This window comes from Crocodylus siamensis, chromosome 11 (assembly GCF_052110815.1).
Source record: "Crocodylus siamensis isolate JL-2025a chromosome 11, ASM5211081v1, whole genome shotgun sequence".
Classification (NCBI taxonomy): Eukaryota; Metazoa; Chordata; order Crocodylia; family Crocodylidae; genus Crocodylus; species Crocodylus siamensis.
In genome coordinates this window covers 60471293-60485150 of record NC_143405.1, presented here as the reverse complement: position 1 = coordinate 60485150, position 13858 = coordinate 60471293, and the positions used below count along the sequence as shown (strand labels likewise).

General features: G+C 42.1%; 1 protein-coding gene and 1 long non-coding RNA gene across 2 annotated transcripts in view; one reads left to right on the top strand and one right to left on the bottom strand.

Moving 5' to 3' along the window:
• Positions 1-13858, top strand: part of LOC149855933 (uncharacterized) — a 348042-nt gene that overhangs the window by 63362 nt on the left and 270822 nt on the right. The window lies entirely within an intron of this gene.
• Positions 1-13858, bottom strand: part of MDFIC2 (MyoD family inhibitor domain containing 2) — a 67732-nt gene that overhangs the window by 52747 nt on the left and 1127 nt on the right. The window lies entirely within an intron of this gene.

The window sequence follows — 13858 nt, the reverse complement described above, 5'->3', positions numbered from 1 at the left end:
GGACATGCCTGTCAAGCATCTTTAGTAATGCTAGCCTTTGCAAAGGAGAAAAAAATGCTGTGCAAGAAGGTCATTAAAATATTGAGTAAACTTGTTTCTATTAAATCAGTAATTTAATTTTTAAAGCCATAGCCTATTTTAAACACCCGAACTTTAGTTTATGGATTGATAATTCATTTCACTTTTATTTTATAGGTTTTATTTTATAGCTATTAAATAGCTGTGGCCCATCACTTGTTCCTTTTTTTTTTTTTTCAGATTGTGAAATAGGGCATTTATATGAAGGATAAAAAAATAATAATCATAATGCCAAAATAGATGTGATATCAATCAGCAGCCAGATAAATGTACTGTATCAAATACTTGTTAAAATTCTGGAGTATTACAGGAGTTTATTTTTCTGGTCTGTTCAACTAGGAGTGCATTTAAGGACTTTGTGGAATTGGACAAAAGGAGTCTTTAACAGACTGTAATATTCTTCAAATCTAAGGGAAAAAATTGAAGTTTCAATTTCAATTTTAGCAAATATCCTTATTCTCAGGATTTCTTTGCATGCTTAGTATTGGTCAAGACTCCAGGATCATGTTCTTTCTCTGAATCTAAATGAAGACCTACCTGAGAGAGCCCTTGGCTACATCCAGTTGGTACAGAGGTCAACAATATATTTTAGCATTTAGTATCTGAAGTGACTCTTATTTGAATAAGTGAATTGTATCCCTAGAGGTTTCATTTCCAGGAGAGGTAATAATGTGAATGTTGACATGTGCATCAGCTACCACACGAAATTTCCCTAGCACAGCATTAGATTAAGGAGTTATAGTTCCCTTTTGCATTTTACAGGCAAAATGTAGCCAGCTCAATGTCTGCTGGCAAGTGGCGCTCTGTAGCTTTGGAAAATCCTGTATTGCAGTAAATGTGCATGAGGAGCTCTATGATGAGACTATCCCTTTGCTCCCTTCTGCACCCTGGGGTGATCATTTCCAATAATAAAGTGAGTATAATGTGATGTGCCCTGTCAAAGTTAAGGAATCTCTTCTTGATCATGTATCGGTCTTGATCATGTATCGGTCTGAATATTAAGTTGTGAGAACACAGTATACAGCAAAATTATTCTGGTTTTTACATGTAAAATGCATGGTCATCTTAGCCATACTATCATATCTTGTGAGTGTTTCAAGTATAAAACAGCATGTTTATATGGACCACCGCGAGCTGGAGATAACTGATCTATATCTGCAGTGGCGTTGAGCAATATGGAGTCAATTGGACTTTACTTCTCACAACTTTTCTGACATTCTGTGGTAGCGTTTTACAGTACAAAGTCTGTGTCCTGTACTGAGAGCTGTGGGGCTTTGCCTTACTTTGGCACTCACTGCCACAACAGATTGGCGATATGTGCAAAACGGTGTGTATGTACAATGAGAAAAAGGGAAAGAAAAGGTTTCAGGGGGCTGCAGTAGAAGTTTAGAACAGAGGTTGTTAGTGACGTAGAGGAAGTGGGAAATGGCAAGATTAAAAAAAGTACTGCAGGAGTTTCCATGTTCCCAGTTTAAAATAAAAAATACCAAGAGGCAATAGTGACTGCAAGAGCCATATGTCATTTCAAGTCCAGTCTTGTTTTCTTTGCTGCGACTTCCTATTTTGTTGTTACTAGTTATCATCTGTATCACAACAGTGCCTATGATTAATCACAGACAAGATTCTTTGGGTATTATTAATTATGGTTTTTATGGTCGTCTAGCCTACAGGCAAACCAAGGATGAGGCCCACTCATGATAAGCACTGTACAGACACACAGGAGCAGGTAGTCTCAGCTCCAAACTGCTAGCAATCTAAATAGACAAGACAGATGCAGGAAAGGGGAAATGATTGAGTGATCAAAAGCAGAGAACTACATGATGGCCACCCATGTCATGCTACTTCCATGATGTTTCTTGTGGGGGTTGATTAGGATAGAATAAGCCAATAGAGAGGGAAGAAGGTCGAGGGAAAAGGGTAGGGGAGAAAGGAGTAAGAGGGCATGGGTGAATTTAATTTGGGGTGAGGAGAGTGAGTGGGAGGAAAAAGAGAGTCTAAACAGACAGTAGAAAAAAAAAGTCCTATCCTCTTCAGAGAGCATTCTCTAAATACCCAGAAGTGCAAAGTTATGTTTAGCTGCTAATACTGCTATAGGAATTTCTAGCTGGCTCCCACCAAAGGGTTCAGTTCTTTAGTGTCTCCTGTGCTGTATCTGTTCAGTCTGGCTCTCATCAGGCAAACCACTTATCTTTCCCCTCCTCATCCACATTGTTTTCTGGGTGCATTTACACGAGACGTTTACTGTGGAGTAGACTAATTAGCTCAGCAGTAAAAATCTCACCTCTACATGTGCAGCCCTACTAGGCTGCAGAAAACTAATTAACTCTGCAGCAGGGTAGTGCTTGTAAATACAACTACTATCTTGCTGCAGAGTTTTTCACTCTGTAGCACCACATGTGTAAACTGAGTGGCTGGGGCACAAGGGTGCTTCAGTGTGTGGGCTGTCTGTTGGCTAGCCTTGTACTAGGTCACCCTCATGCTTCAGCCAGCCCCTCTGCAGCACATTGAGCTGGGTTGGAGCAGCCCTCCCAGGCCCTCTGCTAGTTGGGGCTGCTCCGACCCGGCTCAGTATGCTGCAGTCCTGGGCGCACGTGTAAGTGGTGCACCTAGGAGATCCTGGGAGCAATACACTCTATTGTAATAAGTGTTAGAGTTTATTGCTCTGCATTAATTGCACATATAGACACTTCCTCTGTGGCATATACCAAGCTCTGGTTACTTGTGTCCACAGTGTGCCTAGTGATATTTTTATGTGGTGCTATGTGCTCATGATTTGTCCTCTTGAACGAATCGGATATAGGTTATTGCAAGGGTCAGTGGACCCTAGTGCAGGAAGCGTAAGCAAGGCATATGATGCCAAGGTTCTGAGAGGATGGGGATTTTACATGCTTGGTCAAGCTGGGACTTTATTCCCTTCCAATACCACGTCTATCAGTGGGTCACAGATGCCTACAATTATTTTGGGGACCTTGCCTGCCACGGCTTATGAAGCAATTTGTATGGGCTCCTGAGAAAACTCAGTTGTGTTTTAATCGGTTGCAAAATAGCAATGGCGTGAACATTTGGAAGGGAAGATGGTGCAGCCTCCAAAACTGTCCAGACATGTTGCAAAGGTTGTACACATAACTGTCCTGCTGCACCCTCAGCAGCATCTGTAAAGGTGGAGGCAGAGTGTAGTGAAACTTAAACATCTGTAGACTCCTTCACTGATTTGCATAATTGGAAAGCACACTAATAAGCAGTACTGGACCACATTTAAGAGAGGCAATGGAAATTAGAATTGCCCCATGTGCTCAGTCCATGATACACAAGGAGATTTTAAAGAGTAATTGATTGATAATACATGCGTGGTTCTGTGGATTGTGAAGTAGTAGGACATGTATTTGCTGTTACAGGTTGTCCATGATCTGTTGCATTCATTTTCTTTCTTTCCTTTTTCCCCCCCTTTTTTCCTTTTTTTATTTCTGGCATGAGGGGCCTGCCAATTGGTATGAGATACACTGTGCTTGGTTAATGTTATAGACTGCATTGGGTTTGGTTGAGCTCTCTGCTGAATAAAGTGTCAATTTAAATGTAACTTTTGTGCCTGCTAGTTATTAGCTAGTATAGATTTCCTCCTGTTTTTCAGTACTGCTGTTCAACCTTTTGGCATAGCTGCAGCACCTCATTTCCTTACAATTAAATGGATAACAATCAATGCTTAATACAAACACAGAACATTATTAAACTTACAAATATATGCAAGGACTATAATTAAAAGTGGTACTGACGGACCTGCTGCCTGCTAAGAGGGAAATGTGCTTTTGCAACTATCTAACAACGTGCAGTCTGAACCGCTGAAGTGCAGCATGTAAAATTAAAGTGCCAAAAGTGCTGCTATCTGCTTCCTGGCTTACCTGTCTTGTTTCCTTTCCCCTCTCACCTCTTCTCGTCTGTACTTTCCAGTGCGTGCATTGGCATTTTCTGCCTCAAACCACTTAAAATCTAAAGAGGCAAGACAAACGGTGGGAGGAAAAAGGTGGGCATCAAATGGCAAAGTGATGTGATCTGTGGTGCACTGACTCGAATCTACCATTCCTGGGTGCCCAGCCTTACCCACTTGAGGACTATGCCTTCCTTTTAATTTGTTAGGCCTTTATTGCTGGCTCTATTATCTTGCCTCCTGTTCCTGCCTCTCTCTTGATTTCAGTTACTTTTTTGGCAGTCTTACTCCTGGCTAGTTAAGGTCCATGATTTTGTCTTCACCACAGCTTTAGCTTGAGGTTTAACAAAAGACTCAACTCGTCTGTCAGAGCTTAGTTGTTCTGGAAATGGAGGGCTGGTAACCCAGTGAAGACACAAGTCCTCTGTGCCACTACTCTAGTCTCTCCGTGCAGCTGGTGCATTACCTTTATAAATTCATTGCTTTTTTTTGGCCAGAAAATGCTGATTTGTCAAAACTGAGAAATTTTTGTTAGAACTTTAATATTTCCATGAAGCAGCTTGCTTTTTTCAGAACTTTACTCTTTTCAGAACAGCTTTTCTGATCCAGGATTGGGACACGAGAGGGGAGACACAGACCAAAAGCCAAGTCGCTTGAACAAGGGTCTTCTATCTCCCAGAAGGTGCCCTGAGCATCAGGCTGATCTAAACTGGGTCTCAGTCTCTCCAACAAGAGACTTGTTGGAGAGACTGAGACCCACTATTCCCCTCTACATCATCAAATAGTTATTGGGCCAGAGAGGGTGGGAGACGGACTGACTCTATATCACAATGGTCAGGGGTTTACCTGGAATTTGGAGACCTGGCTTCTTTCTCCAAAGGATAATTAAGTTTCTATTAAAAGTTGAATAGCTCCAACAGGGGAGGCGGAGAGAGGCCCACTCTAGGGCCAGGTACAGACATTATACTTTTACTGGTATAAGTGATTGGAAACTGGTTTATACCCATAACAGAACCAAAATTCAGTACACATAGACTGGTTTAAAAATATCAGAACCTGGTCTAAGATTTCCCTCCCTGCCCCCATCAAAATCAGGCCCAGTGTTTAAATGAATGGTCTTTTCTGGCTTTTCTGGGTCGGAAAAGAAAAAGGTATTTATTCTATTTGATCCTCTATTCACAAATGATGCTTTTGTATCTTTAAAATAACTACCAGCCATATTTAAAACTGGAAGCTCTCATCTTTGATATAATCTGCAGATAAGATAATGCTTTGAAGCAGTATCAGAGGTTAATTGAAATAGAATACCAGTATAACCAAAACTTGACGTTGCTTTATACTAGGACCTTCTATTTTTAAATGCAACAATTTCAGGAAAAAATGTAGGTTTCTAGATGAGAGTATGGAATGAGAGGGTGGACTTTTCTGGTTCAGCATAGGATGCCACATACTTCAAAAACAACTTTGAGACTTAAAGGCAGTTTATATGTCATAATCATGGGTTTTGGTTGTTTTTTTTTAAGTACCAGCCTCTATTGAACATAAAACAAGCTACAGGTGTAGGACTGCTGCCAGAGATGGTATAGATACCAAACAGCTCATTTTGCTGTTTGATTTTGATTTGGAGAAAGGATATTTTTTGTGAACATGAAAAGCACTTTGCCAAAGTTGTTGCCAAAAATAGAGCTGTGTGCCAGAAACATGCATAAAAATGAAAATGGAGCAAAGTACATTTGTGACCAACTCAGATCCCAATTGTATATGTATGCCTGTACAATAGCTATTGGCCTATTCTAATGTTGCAGCAATAAATCAAGCAGACTGAAATCGGTTTCCTGGCCTTAGCTTAGAACTCATGTGGTTTAGATCTATTCTGCTGCCATAATGGCTGTTTTTTCCAGGCCATTATGATGCCTTTTGGTGGTCTGGAGGTATTGCATTCACTGATGCAAGCTCAAGCAGCCATAATCTAACTTTGCAGGATTGAGCCCTTAGTAGCTCTCTAGACCTAGGTTGCATGCGTACAACAGGGAGCCACCTATGCCTCCATGCTAGAGGGGCATAAGGACATTACTCTGCACCTAGGATCTGACCTTATTTGTTTCCCTCAGTGTCTTCTGCTGAAAAAGTGTTACCCCTATATATCAATCTAAATGATTTCCCTTCTCTTTCTAATATATATGTGCAAAAAACAAAACAAAACAAACAAACCCCAAACCACCCTGTTCTAAAAGAACATTATTTACATCACTAAGCCAAACACTCATAAGTTAGGAAATGCCAGAATTTAGGTTGCCCAGGCAACCTTATTTCTGCTCCCTCCTCGTCTGTATGCATTATGATGCTAGGCAATCATATAATTAAAAGCAGTATTTTTTCCACAGGTCATGGCTGGGTTTATTGGGGCATGGCCTGGCTCACATCCCCCAGTCCCAGAGAGACTATTTGCCCTTTGGGCTCCTTCTGCACTGTACGCTGCTGCTTTGACGGCAGCATAGGGCCAGCCACTTCGAATGTTCATGTTCAGTTATTATTCTGACATATGGCCAACATTTTGCTGGCAATGAAAGTAAAAGAAGGAAAAGGCAGTTCTGGAAAGCGTATATCTGTCAAACTTGTATGGAAACTCGTGGGACAAAGAAACAAGGCATTGCTCCCTCCCCACAGGGCTGGGTCCCCTCCCCAAAAGTCTTTCCAGTGGGGAGTTCTGTTGCATTTGTCCCCCAGCCTCCAGTCTCATGTTCCTGCTTTTTTTCCAAGATAAAATGGACCAAATTACCTGAAGGTGCTCTCTGCTACCATGGCTGGACTTCTTGTGTTACCAGAGCTCAGCATGATGATATAACCCCACCGCTCGGTGCTTGTGATTCAGCTCCGCAGTCATCCGTTAGAACAAGAAGATTGCTTAGCTATGATGCCTGGCCTGAACTCGCTTTGGTGCTCTGTGACCTCCTTTGCAATGCATTTTGCTGACTTCTGAGAACAAGAAGCCATTGCTGAAAAGATCATCCACCATATTTCATGGCATGTAGCTGGCTCCTGAAATAACTCCCTTTCTGCCAACTTTTGGTAAGGGCTAGTGGTCATTCTGAATGGGCTCCACACCGTCGCATCCGAATGCAGACTGTGAATGCAGAACTGAAAGAGAATAACTGGTGCGGCACTAAGAACGAAGGCATCTCACTCAGCTTAGTACACCACCGGTGTGGATATTGTAACTAGGATATGGTTTAGGATTGTCTTTGCAGGCGGAAGCCTTTTCTTGAACTTGTCTAGGTCCAGTTGGAAAAATGTGCAGTAACTTCAGCTAGCTCTGTAGTAAAGACATATCCTTAATCACATAATCATTGAAAGTTAGGGTTGGAAGGGACCTCAGAAGGTCACATCTAGTCCAATCCCCTGCTCAAAGCAGGACCAGCCCCCAACTAGATCATCCCAGCCAAGGCTTTGTCTAGCTGGGTCTTAACCTCCAAGGATGGAGAGACCACCACCTCTCTGGGTAACCTGTTCCAGTGTTTTACCACCCTCCTAGTGAGAGAGTTTTTCCTAATATCCAACCTAAACTTCACTTGCTGCAACTTGAGCCCATTGCTCCTTGTCCTGTCATCTGCCCCCGCTGAGAACAGCCCAGCTCCATCCTCTTTGCAGCCCCCCTGCAGGGAGGTGAAGGCTGCTATTCAATCCCCCCTCAGTCTCCTCTTCTCCAGACTAAATCATCCTAGTTCCCTCAGTCTCTGCTCACAAGTCATGTCCCCCAGCCCCCAAACCCATTTTCGTTGCCATCCACTGAACTCTCTCTGATTCGTCCACATCTTTTCTGTAGTGATTGTGCATCAGGAATCATCCTTCACTTTTACTGACTGTAAATCTACATCACCAGGCATCTTCTCTACCGACGAGGAGGGTAGAACAAAAGAAACACACTACTAGAAATGTTAGGATACATCTCATTATTTTCAGGTGTATAAAATGCACAAGTGTATAAGACAGTCTCTCCACCCTCACCCCTCAAAAAGAAAAGAAATGTGAAAAAAATGATTAACTTCTGATTGAATTTTGAAGTTATTGATTGAAATTTAGTCAAGTTTTACTGCAATTATTTCAATTATATTTTGTTTCTGGAGATGTGATGTATAAAATGCCTCTCAATTTTAGATCTCATTTTGCAGGCAACTGCATCTTATATACTGGAAAATGCAGTAAACAAAAATGCAATGCACATAGCCTTTTCTATGTTTTAATTATCTATTAGTCATGAGATTTCCTACTGAAAGTTGACATTGCTACTGATATTGCCCAATATGAGATTTCATGTCAAAATGGCAACCTTTTTCTTGTCTAGTAAATAGTTGCGGTTGCTTACGTAAAACTTAGAGCGAGTACAGCAGAAAGGAAATGTATAACAGCGTACAAAAAAGTTGCGTCTTAGTCCAGTTCACTGATGCCAACAGCAAAATATTAATAGACTTCAAAAAGAAAAGTACTGGACCCATTAGCACACCAACTGATCTAGATTTCTGTCCCAAGCCTCAAAAATATATTGAGTGATTTAATACAAACAACTGTAATGCTGAGTAGTGATCTTAAGTCATTCAGTGACTAAGAAAGTCATTTCATAGCTGAGTTCAAGGTCCTCAGCTCTGATCCCATTGAGTGTCTGTCACTCAGTCACAGTTTTACAGATTTCTCCCTTTTATCCAGCAGAGCTGCTATCCCAGAAATTAGTATCATTATTATTGCCCTTGATTGTGACATTCAGCATATTACCAGCAAGCTATTTTTTGTTCTCCTTTATTTTTTTCTACATACTTGTCTATTCCCAAATAGTTGTTTTAAACTCTTGTTGCCACCTAGATAACTGATTTCACTGCATCAAGCATACCACATCATAGAAATCTGGGAAGGGAGCTCATATTTATTATTCCCTCATTTGTCAGACCTAATCAATATGCCAAGCAAGCTTACTGCTAGCAGTTTCATGTTCCCAAAATTCTCCTTTTTCCAAACTGCATTTGGGGCAGTTTCTCTTCTTAGTCCCTGGGCCTGCAATAAGCTCGATGCTTGCAGAATCATGGCCTCAAATATCAGCCTTCTCCACCGTGTGGTTGCATGTTGTTTGTACATAAAATTAAACGCAAGCAAAAGCCTAGAAATAAAACCCAAATCGGTGCTGGAATTTGAAAATATGGATTTTGTGTCATGACAGTATATAACATATGCTCATATAGGAATGTATGGGTCAGAAACCGCGGGCGAGGCCAGTGGTGGTGGAAGTTGGAGGTCAAAGCCTGGAAGTACTTCAGGCTTTCTTCTTAGTTTCATATTCTCATAGTCGTTAGGGGCTGGAAGGGACCTTACACAACATCAGGTCCAGCCCCCTTGCACTTGGCCAGGAAAGGCTGCTGGGATTGGATGACCCCAGGTGTTTGTACATATTACAATTTGCATGCATTAACTTTAAGGAAAGTTAGACGGCACTGAAGTTAGCAGTTGCACGCTAAGGGTTAATACCCTCTCTAATGTGTACAGCTCTGATTGGCTGCTAGAGGGCTGGCAAGCGGGGGTGTGGCTAGGAGCTGCCAAGTCCGCCCCATGGCTGCCTGGCTCCTAAGCGGTTCTCCACTCACCCCTGGCTGCCCTGCTCTCTCCGTCAGTCTGGAGCAGCAGAGTTCTGGACGACTGATTGTCCACATCGCGGGGGGGAGGGGGAGAAGCTTGGAGCAATGCATCCTGGGATACAGGAGGGATGCAAATTGCTGTCAATGACCCAATGGAGCAGACTGACTTTATTGCAACATGAGCTGCTTAACACCAGCTAAAGATGATCCTTTGCCTGAAGAGGTGCAACTTTGAGATGCTCAAAGGGCACTTAGCTTGTTTTTTCCTGCCCTAAGGTACATGCACACCTGTATTACGAGCATTTGACACGTGGGAAAGGTAACGTTAAACAGCCTTAACCAGCTTTTCCAGATCATTCCTCACTCATTCTTTTCTTAAACAGCCCTTCCCATTGACCTTATTTTCAAACATGATCAGTGTGGCAGAACATGTGGTTCATCGTTTCACACATCTGTGCACCAGAGTTCCCCCTGCCATTTTTGACAGAAATGTGTTTTTACTCTTTTTATATGTGCATGGATTAAAAAACGTGTGTGTGTATTTTTAATTTTTTTTTTTAGAAAAAAGCACAGAATAAAATAAAATAAAATTCTCTGGCATCCCTGCATTGCTAGGAATGAATATGGGATTAGCAGCTTGTTGACTCCCTGTCTATTGCTTTTTCACTCTGACCAACTGGAATTTAGCAGTCCTGTTAAATGCTTGTTTTCTCCCATAAATATTCTACGCTGTTGCTATATTTCAGTTGTTAGGTTTCTCAGGGCACAAAAGCAGTACAGAAAGGAAAAGGAATACATAAACAGCTTAAAGTCTTGAGTATCCAAAATGATAGCAACTACAACTACTTTCTTGAATCACAGAAAACTGAGACGTTTTATTTTGGGTACATATCATTATGTCTTGAACTTCGCGCTGAAATCTAAAGCCTTCTCCCCCTCCTTTTTTTTTTTAAAATGTTCACGAACTTTTCTCTATTTTGGTTTGGTCTTCTGTTCCAGGAAAAAGAAATTTTAAGCTTAAACCCACAGAATCTAGAAACATAGACTAGACCAGACCTGGACTTCTAACTAAAAATGCAACCACAAAATGCACAGCTGCCATCCACCTCACCCTCTTCCCCCTCCGTATGTTCCCCCAAACAAATCAGTCCTCCCACAAACTTCTCCATGCACTTGTCCTTCATTATCTCCCACTCCTTTTGTCTTTTTAGGGCCAGATGCAAACCCCATTGAGGACTATGGAAATATTTCCATTGACCTCAGCGGACTGTGGTTCAGGCCTTTTAAAGGCACTCACTGCGTAGCCTAACCTATCTTTATAATGCTCATTTTGTTTAAGGTGGGGAGTTTCTAAAGCATGCATCCTATAATATCTGCTTAGCTTGCCTAGAAATCTTTAATAATTGATGGAAATTTAGAGTTGAGGTATATTGATGATTTATATGGGGAGCTGTCTTTACACAATCTGCTCTCAAAGCTTTCCAGAGTATTACTCTTAGTGTCTAATTAACTTCCGAAGAGTGATACCACTCCTTTCACTACACTGATTGATCAAGGACTTAACTGCAAGCCATATTTTCCAAGCGATTCCCAGGCGTCCTCTCTGCTCTTATGAGTTCTTTGCTGAGGAACAAAACTGGCCTGTGTAGTAATAACCCCTTTTGGCTTTGCAGAGAGAGGATCTGAAGCACGCTGCTCTTAATTCCAATTTACACTCAAGCATGTGATTTATACATTTTCAGCGAAGGACTTTTCAGCAGGTACAGCTTCACATTATCTACCCTGCAAATTTTGTCCAAAAACTAGAGCACAAAAGGCTCCGCTACCGTTCCCTGAATCACTTCCTCCCTCTACAGACTTCTTTCCCTCCAGTGGTGATTTTTCCAGGCAGGTGGCTGGGAATATTACTCCTTGCTCCTTGTACTCAGTGTAAAAATACCTTGTTCATATGCAATGGGTAAGACATGGTGTGACTTAGCGGAGGAACACTGTAGTGGAAGTGGGGTAAACGGGGTGCTGTTCCCAGCTCTGCCACTGCCTTTCTTGGTGACCTAGGGTAAGTCACTTTTAGTCTAGCTATGTGCCTCTATTTCCCCATCTGTAGAATGGCGATAATGATGCGTATCTGTATTGCAAAGGGCGTGGAGACTGAGGAATGGAAGGCACTATATAAGAGCTAAATACCACAGATGATTTTCAATTGCTCATTGTTTTCCAATAGGCTCTTTTCTCTTTTTAATGCATAATAACATCTGTATCATAACCATCTGGTAGTCTAAAGGGATGCTCCTCATTCACTCCAATACTTCTGTATTGCCCAGTGTAGATAACTAGTGTTCAGTGATTTAAATGAGCACATTGCTACCACATGTCTAATGATATGTGTTAAGGGCCTGATTCAGCTCCAGGAGGTGAGAGTTACAAAATCCCCAGTGACTTGAGTTTGGCAGGAGCCATCCATATCTAACCGTAACAGAACAGTCTTCACTGTCCATAACAACAGCATGCTTGTCTATTCATTGTGTAAAACAACTGTTGGTGCCTTGTGCTTCGTGATCTTGCATGTGGATTTTTTGGGGGGAGCTGCACCCAGACCTTGAAGTGACGCCGTGCCTCCAACAAAAGGTGTGAAAAGCGGGGCGACCTCCATCCCTGCTCAATCTATGGCCGAGAATCGTCTTGTGATGTCCAAACTTCTTCACTCTTAAGTGGCATATAGTTTGTTATAGGATAGGTGTGGATAGCACTTCGCTATTAAGATTAGGGATTTTTGGTACGATCTCCTTTCTTCCTTTTCTCTGTGTTTTCACCCCGGAGCAACCGCTGGGACTGAACACAAATCGCTAGGCTTTGACACTGCCCTTCCTCTGAGGCTGCAATGCCCATCAGTGACTGACACCGCTTGCTGCGTTGGGTGAGGGCATGCTGCGGAGAGATGTGCCATCTGTAAACCTGTTTCTACATGAGCTCAGGAACTTCATTTGAAAATGCTCCTTTTGGAGAGGTCAGCGTGTCCCTCATCGGACTCTGGGGATGCAGCGATGGGGGTGGAAAACTTCATCAAAAAGTGCTCCTGCTGACTCTTCCCTGCGTGGAGCTGAAGTCTCTGCATCCTCATTGCCAAGTAAAATGTCAGAAGACAGGGAGGCGAAAGAGCAGAGTCCTGTTGTGTTCATTTTAGCTGCAAGAGCCAAAGGTTTTAACCTGACCCTGTCACTCTACAACACTAAACAGCTCAACAAGGTTCAGGTTTGCAAATGCCTTCCCTCCTCGGTATCATAGCAAGCACACTAGGAAATGTACGCCCTCCTTAGAAATGCATTGTATTAAATACATAAAAGAAAGGAAATCAAAACAAGATATAACGTATTTTAAAACTGAAAGCAAATGGTTGTGCAGAACAAACAAAACTCATCGGCTTTCCTTTTTCAGAGACTGTTAAATCTCTATGGGGACTTTTTACCATCTTGAATTTTCCCTGAGCCTGAGGAAGGGCATGTGTGTCCAAAAGCTTGCAAAAAAAAAAAAAAAATATATATATATATATATTTTGGTGTAATTTCTTAGCTGGTCTAATAAAAGGTATCATGTCTGAACTGAGAATTGTAGAGTTTTGCATTTCTGACTTTTGTAAGCAGCTTTCTTAGTAGGGAGGAAAGAGTCATTTCTTCTGTTTAATAGAATTGTGAATGGTCGATCTTCTCCTGCCTTTGCCAAAGTAGACAGGAAAGGAGGAAAAAACAAACATAAAAAGCCAAAATGGGAAGGACAGTAAAAATGAGGAAATTGTGGCATTTTGTTCATGTTTTCAGGATACAAGCTGCCTGGTCAGTCATGGATAACAGATGCTTTTATCCAGCAGGTCAGTCACGGGGGATTGTGGCCCTGGTCTGGGATGATATCTTGATCTATTAACGGACCTTTCTTTGGTGGGTCTTTCTCAGGCTGGATAAAGCTGGACAGTCCATTTTGTAGTAATAAACCGTGGACTGCCAGTGAGCTGCCACAGGGGAGCCATCACAGCAAAAGCTGTTCCTCCAGTTGTGGGGATAGTCCATATTTCTATACCCCGTGGTGGCTAGCTTTCTGTGCATTGGTATAAAGACATTTACCGGTCCGAGAGCATGATTTCATAGACATCAGGGCTGGAAGGGACCTCGCAAGGTCATCGAGTCCAGCCTCCTGCCCAAGGGGCAGGAAGTCAGCTTAGGTCAGATCACCCCAGCAAGATCAGCATCCA